This window comes from Lutra lutra, chromosome 7, assembly GCF_902655055.1.
Source record: "Lutra lutra chromosome 7, mLutLut1.2, whole genome shotgun sequence".
Taxonomy (NCBI): Eukaryota; Metazoa; Chordata; class Mammalia; order Carnivora; family Mustelidae; genus Lutra; species Lutra lutra.
Genome location: NC_062284.1, coordinates 83,461,806 through 83,474,763, shown reverse-complemented (window position 1 = coordinate 83,474,763; position 12,958 = coordinate 83,461,806). Strand labels below are relative to the sequence as shown.

The window sequence follows — 12,958 nt, the reverse complement described above, 5'->3', positions numbered from 1 at the left end:
TGGTTCCATCTAAAAGACACTAATGTTAAGTAGCAGGGTCTCTAGTGGTGTGTTAGATAACTTGGTACTGTCAACATTTTCATTGCTATCACAGAAAAAAAGAGAACATACAACTTAATTCAACTAACATGTATTGAGTAGCAACTACATGCAGTGTATGTACTGGGCTGAGGGAAGAAACTATAATAAGAAATCAACCAGTATCCAACATAGTATCTTGGAAAGAGGAAGACATTTGAAATCAGAAGATCTGGGTATTTCTCTGTTTGGTTATTTGCCACATATGTGACCTTAGACAAGTCAATTCATATTTCTGTGCCTCAGTTTAACCTATCTTCATGTTGGGAAAATAGGGATAATTACCTAAAAGAATTATTGTGAGTTTCATATGAAACTATATGATAGTACTTCATAAAAGGAGAGAAGATGCTTCGTTGAGCATGTATTATCTCACTTGATCTGTCGGAAACTTTGTCAGGTTATATATTATAACTTCATTTTATACTGAAAAAACTGAGGCACAGAGCTTAAATGAAATCTTAATGCTATTCTAGCACAGATGAGGAGGGAAGAGGTGCATCAAGGGAGAAGAAAAAAAGAAGTGATATTTGAGTGGTGCCATATTGGCTGTGTAAAAATTTTCTAGGTGCAAGTGTGGTGGAAAGGTGTTTTAGGAGAAGAAAACAGCGTGGTCAGTAGCATAGCAGTGTGACTATGCCGATATATTTCAAGAAAGATGATTGGACAGATTTTGCTAGAGCATCAGTAATAGTAGCTTCAGGAAAGAGTGATGGAGATGGTGGTAGAAAAGGTAAGCTAGGATCAGATCCTTGATTATGTTGACACTAGGAACCAGTGATGACTTAGGACCAGATACAAAGTAAAGATCACTGAGGCTTTGGGAAGGTATTCTGGGGAGCAGGGTACAGAATGGAATGGAGAAGCTGAATTTTCTGGGAGATATTTGGGAATTTCTCACAGTAGATCCAGAAAAAGGCTTTAAGCTAGAGCATTGCTAATAGGGGTGGGTGGATTCAACCATTTTTGGCGGCACATTGAAGGGGCAGGTGCTCGAGAGAGAGGTTAATATCTTAGCTATTCTGGATTCTATCAGCAAAGCAAACCAAGAACTAGAATTCCAGGTGATTGAACTTGTGAATAATAATTCCTTTCTAGTTTGCTATCATCTTGAGAGCTGTCAATATATGTGTTCAATTAAGAATACATTGCATATGAGGAGGAGTCAAGATGGTGGAGAAATAGCAGGCTGAGACTACTTCAGGCAGCGGGAGATCAGCTAGATAGCTTATCTAAAGATTGCAAACACCTACAAATCCAACGGGAGATTAAAGAGAAGAAGAACAGCAATTCTAGAAACAGAAAATCAACCACTATCTGAAAGGTAGGACTGGTGGATAAGTGAATCCAAAGCGACAGGAAGATAGACCGCGGGGGGGAGGGGCCGGCTCCCGGCGAGCGGCAGAGCAACGGAGCACAAAATCGGGACTTTTAAAAGTCTGTTCCGCTGAGGGACATCGCTCCAGAGGCTTAACTGGGGTGAAGCCCAGGTGGGGTCAGCGCGGCCTCAGGTACCACAGGGTCACAGAAGGATCAGGGGTGTCTGAGTGTCACAGAGCTTACCGGTATTAGAACAGGGAAGCCGGCTACAGAGACAGAGCCGAGGAGTGACTCTCAGCTCGGGGTTACCTTGAACCGGTCACAGGCTCGGTCAGCTCGGAGCGCGGCTGGAGGCCAGGGTGACGGGAGTCATTGGGCGCTGTTCTCTGAGGGCGCACTGAGGAGTGGGGCCCCGGGCTCTCGGCTCCTCCGGGCCAGAGACCGGGAGGCCGCCATCTTCATTGCCGTCCTCCGGAACTCTACGGAAAGCGCTCAGGGAACAAAAGCTCCCGAAAGCAAACCCGAGCGGATTACTCAGCCCGGCCCCGGGTAAGGGCGGTGCAACTCCGCCTGGGGCAAAGAAGCTTGAGAATCACTACAACAGGCCCCTCCCCCAGAAGATCAACGGGAAACCCAGCCAGGACCAAGTTCACCTACCGAGGAGTGTAGTTTCAATACCAAGGAGAGCGGCGGAATTCCAGAGGAGGAGAAAGCAAAGCACGGAACTCATGGCTTTCTCCCCATGATTCTTTAGCCTTGCAGTTAATTTAATTTTTTTTTCTTTTTCAATTTTTTTTTTCTCTTCTTCTGCTAAATTTTTTTTAACTTTTACCGTTTTCTTTTTTAACGTTTTTTAACTAGTTTATCTAATATATATATATATATATTTTCCTTTTTATATTTTTTATCGGCTTTCTTTTTTTAATAGTTTCTTTTTTTTTTTCTTTCTGAGCCCCTTTTTATCCCCTTTCTCCCCCCCTCACAATTTGGGATCTCTTCTGATTTGGCTAAAGCATATTTTCCTGGGGTTGTTGCCACCCTTTTAGTATTTTACTTGCTCCTTCATATACTCTTATCTGGACAAAATGACAAGGTGGAAAAATTCACAACAAAAAAAAAACAAGAAGCAGTACCAAAGGCTAGGGACCTAATCAATACAGACATTGGTAATATGTCAGATATAGAGTTCAGAATGATGATTCTCAAGTTTCTAGCTGGGCTTGAAAAAGGCATGGAAGATATTAAAGCAACCCTCTCAGGAGATATAAGAGCCCTTTCTGGAGAAATAAAAGAACTAAAATCGAACCAAGTTGAAATAAAAAAAGCTATTAATGAGGTGCAATCAAAAATGGAGGCTCTCACTGCTAGGATAAATGAGGCAGAAGAAAGAATTAGCGATATAGAAGACCAAATGACAGAGAATAAAGAAGCTGAGCAAAAGAGGGACAAACAGCTACTGGACCACGAGGGGAGAATTCGAGAGATAAGTGACACCATAAGACGAAACAACATTAGAATAATTGGGATTCCAGAAGAAGAGGAAACAGAGAGGGGAGCAGAAGGTATGTTGGAGAGAATTATTGGAGAGAATTTCCCCAATATGGCAAAGGGAACAAGCATCAAAATCCAGGAGGTTCAGAGAACCCCCCTCAAAATCAATAAGAATAGGTCCACACCCCATCACCTAATAGTAAAATTTACAAGTCTTAGTGACAAAGAAAAGATCCTGAAAGCAGCCTGGGAAAAGAAGTCTGTAACGTACAATGGTAAAAATATTAGATTGGCAGCAGACTTATCCACAGAGACCTGGCAGGCCAGAAAGAGCTGGCATGATATATTCAGAGTACTAAACGAGAAAAACATGCAGCCAAGAATACTATATCCAGCTAGGCTATCATTGAAAATAGAAGGAGAGATTAAAAGCTTCCAGGACAAACAAAAACTGAAAGAATTTGCAAATACCAAACCATCTCTACAGGAAATATTGAAAGGGGTCCTCTAAGCAAAGAGAGACCCTAAAAGTAGTAGATCAGAAAGAAACAGAGACAATATACAATAACAGTCACCTTACAGGCAATACAATGGCACTAAATTCATATCTCTCAATACTTACCCTGAATGTGAATGGGCTAAATGCCCCAATCAAAAGACACAGGGTATCGGAATGGATAAAAAAACAAAACCCATCTATATGTTGCCTACAAGAAACTCATCTTAAACCCGAAGACACCTCCAGGTTTAAAGTGAGGGGGTGGAAAAGAATTTACCATGCTAATGGACATCAGAAGAAAGCAGGAGTGGCAATCCTTATATCAGATCAATTAGATTTTAAGCCAAAGACTATAATAAGAGATGAGGAAGGACACTATATCATACTCAAAGGAACTATCCAACAAGAAGATCTAACAATTTTAAATATCTATGCCCCTAATGTGGGAGCAGCCAACTATATAAACCAATTAATAACAAAATCAAAGAAACACATCAACAATAATACAATAATAGTAGGGGATTTTAACACTCCCCTCACTGAAATGGACAGATCATCCAAGCAAAAGATCAACAAGGAAATCAAGGCCTTAAATGACACACTGGACCAGATGGACATCACAGATATATTCAGAACATTTCATCCCAAAGCAACAGAATACACATTCTTCTCTAGTGCACATGGAACATTCTCCAGAATAGATCACATTCTTGGTCCTAAATCAAGTCTCAACCGGTATCAAAGATTGGGATCATTCCTGCATATTTCAGACCACAATGCTCTGAAGCTAGAACTCAATAACAAGAGGAAATTTGGAAAGAACCCAAATACAGGGAGACTAAACAGCATCCTTCTAAAGAATGAATGGGTCAACCAGGAAATTAAAGAAGAATTGAAAAAATTTATGGAAACAAATGATAATGAAAACACAATGGTTCAAAATCTGTGGGACACAACAAAGGCAGTCCTGAGAGGAAAATATATAGCGGTACAAGCCTTTCTCAAGAAACAAGAAAGGTCTCAGGTACACAATCTAACCCTACACCTAAAGGAGCTGGAGAAAGAACAAGAAAGAAACCCTAAACCCAGCAGGAGAAGAGAAATCATAAAGATCAGAGCAGAAATCAATGAAATAGAAACCAAAAAGACAATAGAACAAATCAATGAAACTAGGAGCTGGTTCTTTGAAAGAATTAATAAGATTGATAAACCCCTGGCCAGACTTATCAAAAAGAAAAGAGAAAGGACCCAAATAAATAAAATCATGAATGAAAGAGGAGAGATCACAGCCAACACCAAAGAAATACAGACAATCATAAGAACATACTATGAGCAACTCTACGCCAACAAATTTGACAATCTGGAAGAAATGGATGCATTCCTAGAGATATATAAACTACCAAAACTGAACCAGGAAGAAATAGAAAGCCTGAACAGACCCATAACCAGTAAGGAGATTGAAACAGTCATCAAAAATCTCAAAACAAACAAAAGCCCAGGGCCAGATGGCTTCCCGGGGGAATTCTACCAAACATTTAAAGAAGAACTAATTCCTATTCTCCTGAAACTGTTCCAAAAAATAGAAATAGAAGGAAAACTTCCAAACTCATTCTATGAGGCCAGCATCACCTTGATCCCAAAACCAGACAAGGATCCCATCAAAAAAGAGAACTACAGACCAATATCCTTGATGAACACAGATGCAAAAATTCTCACCAAAATACTAGCCAATAGGATTCAACAGTACATTAAAGGATTATTCACCACGACCAAGTGGGATTTATTCCAGGGCTGCAAGGTTGGTTCAACATCTGCAAATCAATCAATGTCATACAACACATTAATCAAAGAAAGAACAAGAACCATATGATACTCTCCATAGATGCTGAAAAAGCATTTGACAAAATACAGCATCCCTTCCTGATCAAAACTCTTCAAAGTGTAGGGATAGACGGCATATACCTCAATATTATCAAAGCCATCTATGAAAAACCCACCGCAAATATCATTCTCAATGGAGAAAAACTGAAAGCTTTTCCGCTAAGGTCAGGAACACGGCAGGGATGTCCGTTATCACCACTGCTATTCAACATAGTACTAGAAGTCCTAGCCTCAGCAATCAGACAACAAAAGGAAATTAAAGGCATCCAAAGCGGCAAAGAAGAAGTCAAACTATCACTCTTCACAGATGATATGATACTATATGTGGAAAACCCAAAAGATTCCACTCCAAAACTGCTAGAACTTGTACAGGAATTCAGTAAAGTGTCAGGATATAAAATCAATGCACAGAAATCAGTTGCATTTCTCTACACCAACGACAAGACAGAAGAAAGAGAAATTAAGGAGTCCATCCCATTTACAATTGCACCCAATACTATAAGATACCTAGGAATAAACCTAACCAAAGAGACTAAGAATCTATTCACAGAAAACTATAAAGTACTCATGAAAGAAATTGAGGAAGACACAAAGAAATGGAAAAATGTTCCATGCTCCTGGATTGGAAGAATAAATATTGTGAAAATGTCTATGCTACCTAAAGCAATCTACACATTTAATGCAATTCCTATCAAAGTACCATCCATTTTTTTCAAAGAAATGGAACAAATAATCCTCAAATTTATATGGAACCAGAAAAGACCTCGAATAGCCAAAGCAATATTGAAAAAGAAAGCCAAAGTTGGTGGCATCACAATTCCGGACTTCAAGCTCTATTACAAAGCTGTCATCATCAAGACAGCATGGTACTGGCACAAAAACAGACCCATAGATCAATGGAACAGAATAGAGAGCCCAGAAATGGACCCTCAACTCTATGGTCAGCTCATCTTCGACAAAGCAGGAAAGAATGTCCAATGGAAAAAAGACAGCCTCTTCAATAAATGGTGTGGGGAAAATTGGACAGCCACATGCAGAAAAATGAAATTGGATCATTTCCTTACACCACACACGAAAATAAACTCAAAATGGATGAAGGATCTCAATGTGAGAAAGGAATCCATCAAAATCCTTGAGGAGAACACAGGCAGCAACCTCTTCGACCTCAGCCGCAGCAACATCTTCCTAGGAACATCACCAAAGGCAAGGGAAGCAAGGGCAAAAATGAACTATTGGGATTTTATCAAGATCAAAAGCTTTTGCACAGCAAAGGAAACAGTTAACAAAACCAAAAGACAACTGACAGAATGGGAGAAGATATTTGCAAATGACATATCAAATAAGGGCTAGTGTCCAAATCTATAAAGAACTTAGCAAACTCAACACCCAAAGAACAAATAATCCAATCAAGAAATGGGCAGAGGACATGAACAGACATTTCTGCAAAGAAGACATCCAGATGGCCAACAGACACATGAAAAAGTGCTCCATATCACTCGGCATCAGGGAAATACAAATCAAAACCACAATGAGATATCACCTCACACCAGTCAGAGTGGCTAAAATTAACAAGTCAGGAAATGACAGATGCTGGCGAGGATGCGGAGAAAGGGGAACCCTCCTACACTGTTGGTGGGAATGCAAGCTGGTGCAACCACTCTGGAAAACAGCATGGAGGTTCCTCAAAATGTTGAAAATAGAACTACCCTATGACCCAGCAATTGCACTGCTGGGTATTTACCCTAAAGATACAAACGTAGTGATCCAAAGGGGCACGTGCACCCGAATGTTTATAGCAGCAATGTCTACAATAGCCAAACTATGGAAAGAACCTAGATGTCCATCAACAGACGAATGGATAAAGAAGATGTGGTATATATACACAATGGAATACTATGCAGCCATCAAAAAAATGAAATCTTGGGGCGCCTGGGTGGCTCAGTGGGTTAAGCCGCTGCCTTCGGCTCAGGTCATGATCCCAGGTCCTGGGTTCGAGCCCCACGTCGGGCTTTCTGCTCAGCAGGGAGCCTGCTTCCTCCTCTCTCTCTGCCTGCCTCTCTGCCTACTTGTGATTTCTCTCTGTCAAATAAATAAATAAAATCTTTAAAAAAAAATGAAATCTTGCCATTTGCGACGACGTGGATAGAACTAGAGGGTATCACGTTTAGCGAAATAAGTCAATCGGAGAAAGACAACTATCATATGATCTCCCTGATATGAGGGAGAGGAGATGCAACATGGGTGGTTAAGGGGGTAGGAGAAGAGTAAATGAAACAAGATGGGATTGGGAGGGAGACAAACCATAAGTGACTCTTAATCTCACAAAACAAACTGAGGGTTGATGGGGGGAGTGGGGTTGGGAGAGGGGGGGGGTGGGGTTATGGATATTGGGTTGGTATGTGCTATGGTGAGTGCTGTGAAGTGTGTAAACCTGGCGATTCGCAGACCTGTGCCCCTGGGGATAAAAATATATGTTTATAAAAATAAATAAATAAATAAAAAATAAAAAATAAGAATACATTGCATATGAAAAGCCTTGAACTTTAAAACTGAGCTAGCTCTGATTTTGACATTGAAGTCCCAGTGATGCAACCTGCACACCTAAGTGAACAGGAGAAAACAGAGACCCATGTACCACTGAAAATAACTCTTCACTACAGATGTCATTCTTTAATATCAGGTATCATTTTTATAAAAAGTGTTTTCTGAGAAACACTTTTTCAGAAGATTATCTCTATCTGCATAATGGGATCAAAATGTAATTCTTGGTTTTGTACTTTTGCAGTCTAGTAGTTGATGTTTTTTCCAATAGGACTTCCATATGTATTAACACAAAATGAATATATGGGAAGGAGAAATGAGGAGGAAGGAAGAGGGTATTGTAATTTTGGTGAAATACATTCTGGAAGGTGTACTCATTGGATTTTGTTTTTTTAATAAGTACACCAAAGATGTCCTCTTGTTAAATAAGGTTTTGTAACCCAAGATCACTGGATTCACTTCCGGGATTCAAGAATTTCCTAATGCAAAATGAATTTACCTTGGGAGAGGCTCTACGGATTTAATCAAATCATTAATGGGATTTATGACACCCCAAATAAAACAAATACTAATAAAATTAGGGGAGTGCCTTTACCCACAAAACAGATACAACCATGAACTTGAAAAATACAATCAAGATCTAATTTATTTTTTTATTTTATTATTATTATTTTTTTAAAGATTTTATTTATTTATTTGACAGAGAGAAATCACAAGTAGGCAGAAAGGCAGGCAGAGGGAGAGGAGGAAGCAGGCTCCCCGCTGAGCAGAAAGCCCGATGTGGGGCTCGAACCCAGGACCGGGGATCATGACCCGAGCCGAAGGCAGCGGCTTAACCCACTGAGCCACCCAGGCGCCCCTCAAGATCTAATTTAAAAGGCATCTCTGTGTTTAGAGAAGGTGAAGAGGAATTTGCTTTAGCTAATTAGCACCCTCTCATTTTTTTGCTTTTGTTACTTCCTGTCTAAATACAGGTATTCTTAGAGCTGAGGTATATCGGCAGTCCTAATAAGGTAGCGAACCTACAAACTATTTTCTCTATTACTTATGCTTTCTGACTCTTCATATCATAAGGAGCCTGGACTGGTTACAGATATCATTTAGTTGGACACTTAGCTACAGGCAAATCCATACTCAGATCATCCCGGATGGGGGCTGGGTTTTTGTTGTTGTTTGTTTTGGGAAGAATCCAAATGCCCCTTTGCTTCCTCAGTAATCTGTTCCTATATGTCCTAGCCAGACCCCACGGCATGGGAAGGTTTTCACCTCTGTGGTGAGTTGAGAGACATTCTCAGCATTCTATAAGCATGATAGAGATTTTCTCTCTTTGTCTCTCTTTCCCAGCCGGGATGCTCCTCTCTGCCGTCAGAGTTAGGACATCATCATGTGTGTGGATAAAAACTCCAGAAATGACAGTGATGCTGGTGGGCATTTAGGAGTAGATTAGAAAACTGACAGTCCCAGGCTTACAGAAACTATCCTCCAAAGACAGGAGCTAAGGAGGCGACCCAATTAGTCTTTACTTCTCTAATTTCCCTGATTACATATCTCCTTTTACCCCTTGTGCTATACCTAGTAAGTTCCCTCAGACATAGACCTAATCAAGAAGGCAGAATACTGATGGCAATGCAATTTAAAGGAGAGCTGTGTTGCGCTCAGATATGTGGCCGACAATGGGACCCAAACCACCAGAAGCCCCTGAGGCGTAAAAAGCAGCCGGGCCTGATAACATGTTACTGTGGATTTCAAAGCAAATGAGGACAGAGACAACTGCATGTCGGCTCACGGCTGGGAAGCTTCACTGGCAAGAGGGCAACTTTCCTGAGGCCTGGGGTGTGGAAGGAAGAGCAGCCTCCATCACACTCTCTGCTTGAATTTGCAGATTCTGAGAGGGTACTTTTTGGGCTAGAGTTCTTGGTCTTGGGTCCCTGGGTGGGTGTTAAGAGTCCCTGGAAAGAAGGTAACTGTCTGCAGATCTCCATAAATGAGGGCCGTGGGACGTGCTGTGTTAGAAGAGAAGGTCTTAATCAGGCCAGAGGATTTTCTTTTTAAAAACTGTGATGAACTTTCCGCATGCCGAGGTTCAGCTGGTGCCGAGTTCGTCTTTGGACTCTATCTGTTATCCAGTGAAGCAGAGGGTAGGAGAGGGCAGACTCTGGAGCCTAACTGCCTGGTCAGTCCTGGCTCCTCAGTAGCTACTTAAGAGATGTTGTGAACACGAGCAAAGTACTGAGCCCAACTAAAGCTCAGTTTTACCACCTGCAAAATGGGCACAATGACAGTATGTGAGATTCAAAGAATGCCTGGTGCAGAGGAGGTTTCTAAACATCGTACGGGGTAGATCAAAGAGGTCTGATGCGGCGGGCAGAGGATCTGTCAGAGAGTCAATGTTTGACGGGTTATGTCACTTTGGCAGCCACTGTTAAGGTCCGTGGCAACAACAGTAAAGAAAGAGTGGCAGAGGAGGTGATGGACCTAGTCGAAAGTGTTATGTGCCGAGGTCACAGGAAAAATGGGGAGAAGTATCGTGGTCTGCACTGGGCACGGCTTAACATCTCGGAGCTTTACGGGAAAAGAACAAAGCAAACCATGGTGATAAATTAAGAGGAATATTGGGAGCGTGGTGAAATTATCATCGCTGTTTCTTTTTATTTGTGCTTATTGTGTGGTGGTGGGGTGATTACCAGTTTTATTTGAATGTTTTATAAGCTGTTAGATTTATTTACTGCAAACGAACAGATAAATAGGGACGTTATTCAGCTGTGTCATGGCATGGGCTCCCCATCAGCTCTTCCACTGACTTATAGACACGGTTAATTAATGAGGCAAGGGCATCGTGGGGCGGGGCGGGGTGGGGGAGCTGGATCTGCTGGACGATTCATCTTACTGGGGGAAGAGTGGATGAATCAACTCACGTGTTCAAAGTCCTGGGGTGGGAGGGAAGGTACTGGATGGAGACCTTCATGGTGTCTTTAGAAAGACATACCAGCAGGGTACGTCAAAGGAGTAGGATTGCCTCAACATGCTTAGATTTGATGGAAACTGGAATAACTCCTCTTTTCCAATCTTGGTGTTCACGATTATACTTTTTCATATTTTTTTCTTGAGGGTGCCTTCTTACAACAAGGTGTCTTTAATCCTAAGCCCAAGGAGCTCTGCAAACACTATTCTTTTTTCTCTCTTTCTTTTTTTTTTTTTTTTTTTTTTAGATTTTATTATTTGACAGAGACACAACAAGAGAGGGAACACAAGCAAGGGATGTGGGAGGGGGAGAAGCAGACTTCCTGCTGAGTAGGGAGCCCAGCGTGGGGCTTGATCCCAAAACCCTGGTATCATGACCTGAGCCAAAGGCAGACACTCAATGACTGAGCCACCAAGGTGCCCCAAACACTGTTCTTCCACATTTCCATCGTGGTCTATTCTCATTTACCACTCACAGGTGACATGTCACCTCCACAGGGAGACCTCCTGTGACTCTGTCTAAAATGGACCCCATCAGCCACCCATGCATGACCTTGCTTTACTCTCAGCATAACAGGGTAGCTTAGTGGTTCAGTGCATGGGATGTGGAGCCAGGCTCCCAGAGTTCAAACCCCAGCTCTCTCCCTTCAATGTGTGACATTGGGTATGCTAATTAACCCCTAGCCTTAGTTTCTTTACCTGTAAAGTGGAAACAATGAACATTTTTTTCTTCTGAGACTGCTGTGAGGGCTCACACACACATGTCACACCATGTCCAGCGTATTGTAATAAGTCTGCTATGGTAGTCCTTGTAGTTTTGGACATCATCGTCATCTGAAATCACCTTTTTATTTATTGTTATTGACTCTAGCCTGCTGTTGGAATCTAAGTACCACAAAAGCAGGGACTTTTTATTGTTTAATGCTGGGTTACAGGATCTAGAACAGGCTCCAGAGTAGGAACTCAAGAGACATTCATTGAATGAATAATCAATCTATGAGTATTTAAGAAGTGAGCTTGTCCAGTTTCAGGCCAGGCAGCAAAAACAGCGGTCCTGAGCTGACCGAACCGCAACACAGAGAGAACATGAGCTACAGGTTCTCTTGCCTAGACTGAAATACGAACTATTTTTCTGCTTGGACAGCCCACTTTTCTTGTAAATTCAAAATTGTGCAGGACCTTATGATCTCACGTTAGTCAAGTGAAAGCAATAATTTTTTATTGTTCAAAAAATTATCTCATGAGACCAAAGTATACTAAATATTGCTTTGTCAAACTATACCTCACCTTTCCCGCCCTTCTTTCCTGGGACACACCTCCTACAAACCAGTAAAAACCACTGAAAGTGACGCACGAACACTGACAGAACACAGGTGAAAGGAAGCCGTCTTGACTTCTAGAGACAGGAATGCCAAAACTGAATCTTGCTATCATTACAGTGACACTAACCACTCTACCTACAGCTTGCTTTCAGAATTCCAAACTTGCTCATGCTACACACGTCGTGACTCATAAATATCTTGGGTTCAGTAAGGCAGGAAAAATAAAAGTAGTCCTAAGGAGAGAGTCGGGGTTTTCTTTCCTCCACCATCTCCCTTTGTAACGGGCCTCTGTAGGGTAAAGCCCCGACAGACGGAGCTGCCCGGTGCCTCTCCTTTGCTTCCAACCCTGTTAAAGGTTAAGGATGCTCCAAATTTGCCCTTCAGATGGTAGGACAGCTCAGCAAAAGGTCATTCACGGAAGGGCCTGCTTCCCTACCTCCTTCCTTTTTCTCACTGAAGAATTCACGTCAAAGAAAGTACCCAACTCTGACTTATAGGTGGCCACTGGTTTCTGATGACTTATATATGGTTTTTAAGCCCAATGATAATGACTCTTAACCATCCCTGACAATGCTATGGTAACCCTGAAGAAATGAGCTATCAGATGCTCTCAATTCCCAAACTGGAAAAGGTCATGCCGGCCACATCTCTCATACTTTTGGGTGCTGCGTGCCCTCCTGCATACAGTAAATATTGTTTGAGGGACTGGTTAGTGTGTTGTAAAATTGATAAGACTCAGGTTGCCCAAGGCATTTCATAAATTTCATAGGTCTTAATTTATGTTGCTATAGTAACCGAAATGGTGGAATTTCCCGAGATTAGGAGGCTTTTGTATCCTTACCCTTAAAACGATAATAATGTAGAT

General features: G+C 41.6%; 1 protein-coding gene across 2 annotated transcripts in view; it reads right to left on the bottom strand.

Moving 5' to 3' along the window:
• Positions 1 to 12,958, bottom strand: part of NPAS3 (neuronal PAS domain protein 3) — an 866,185-nt gene that overhangs the window by 59,901 nt on the left and 793,326 nt on the right. The window lies entirely within an intron of this gene.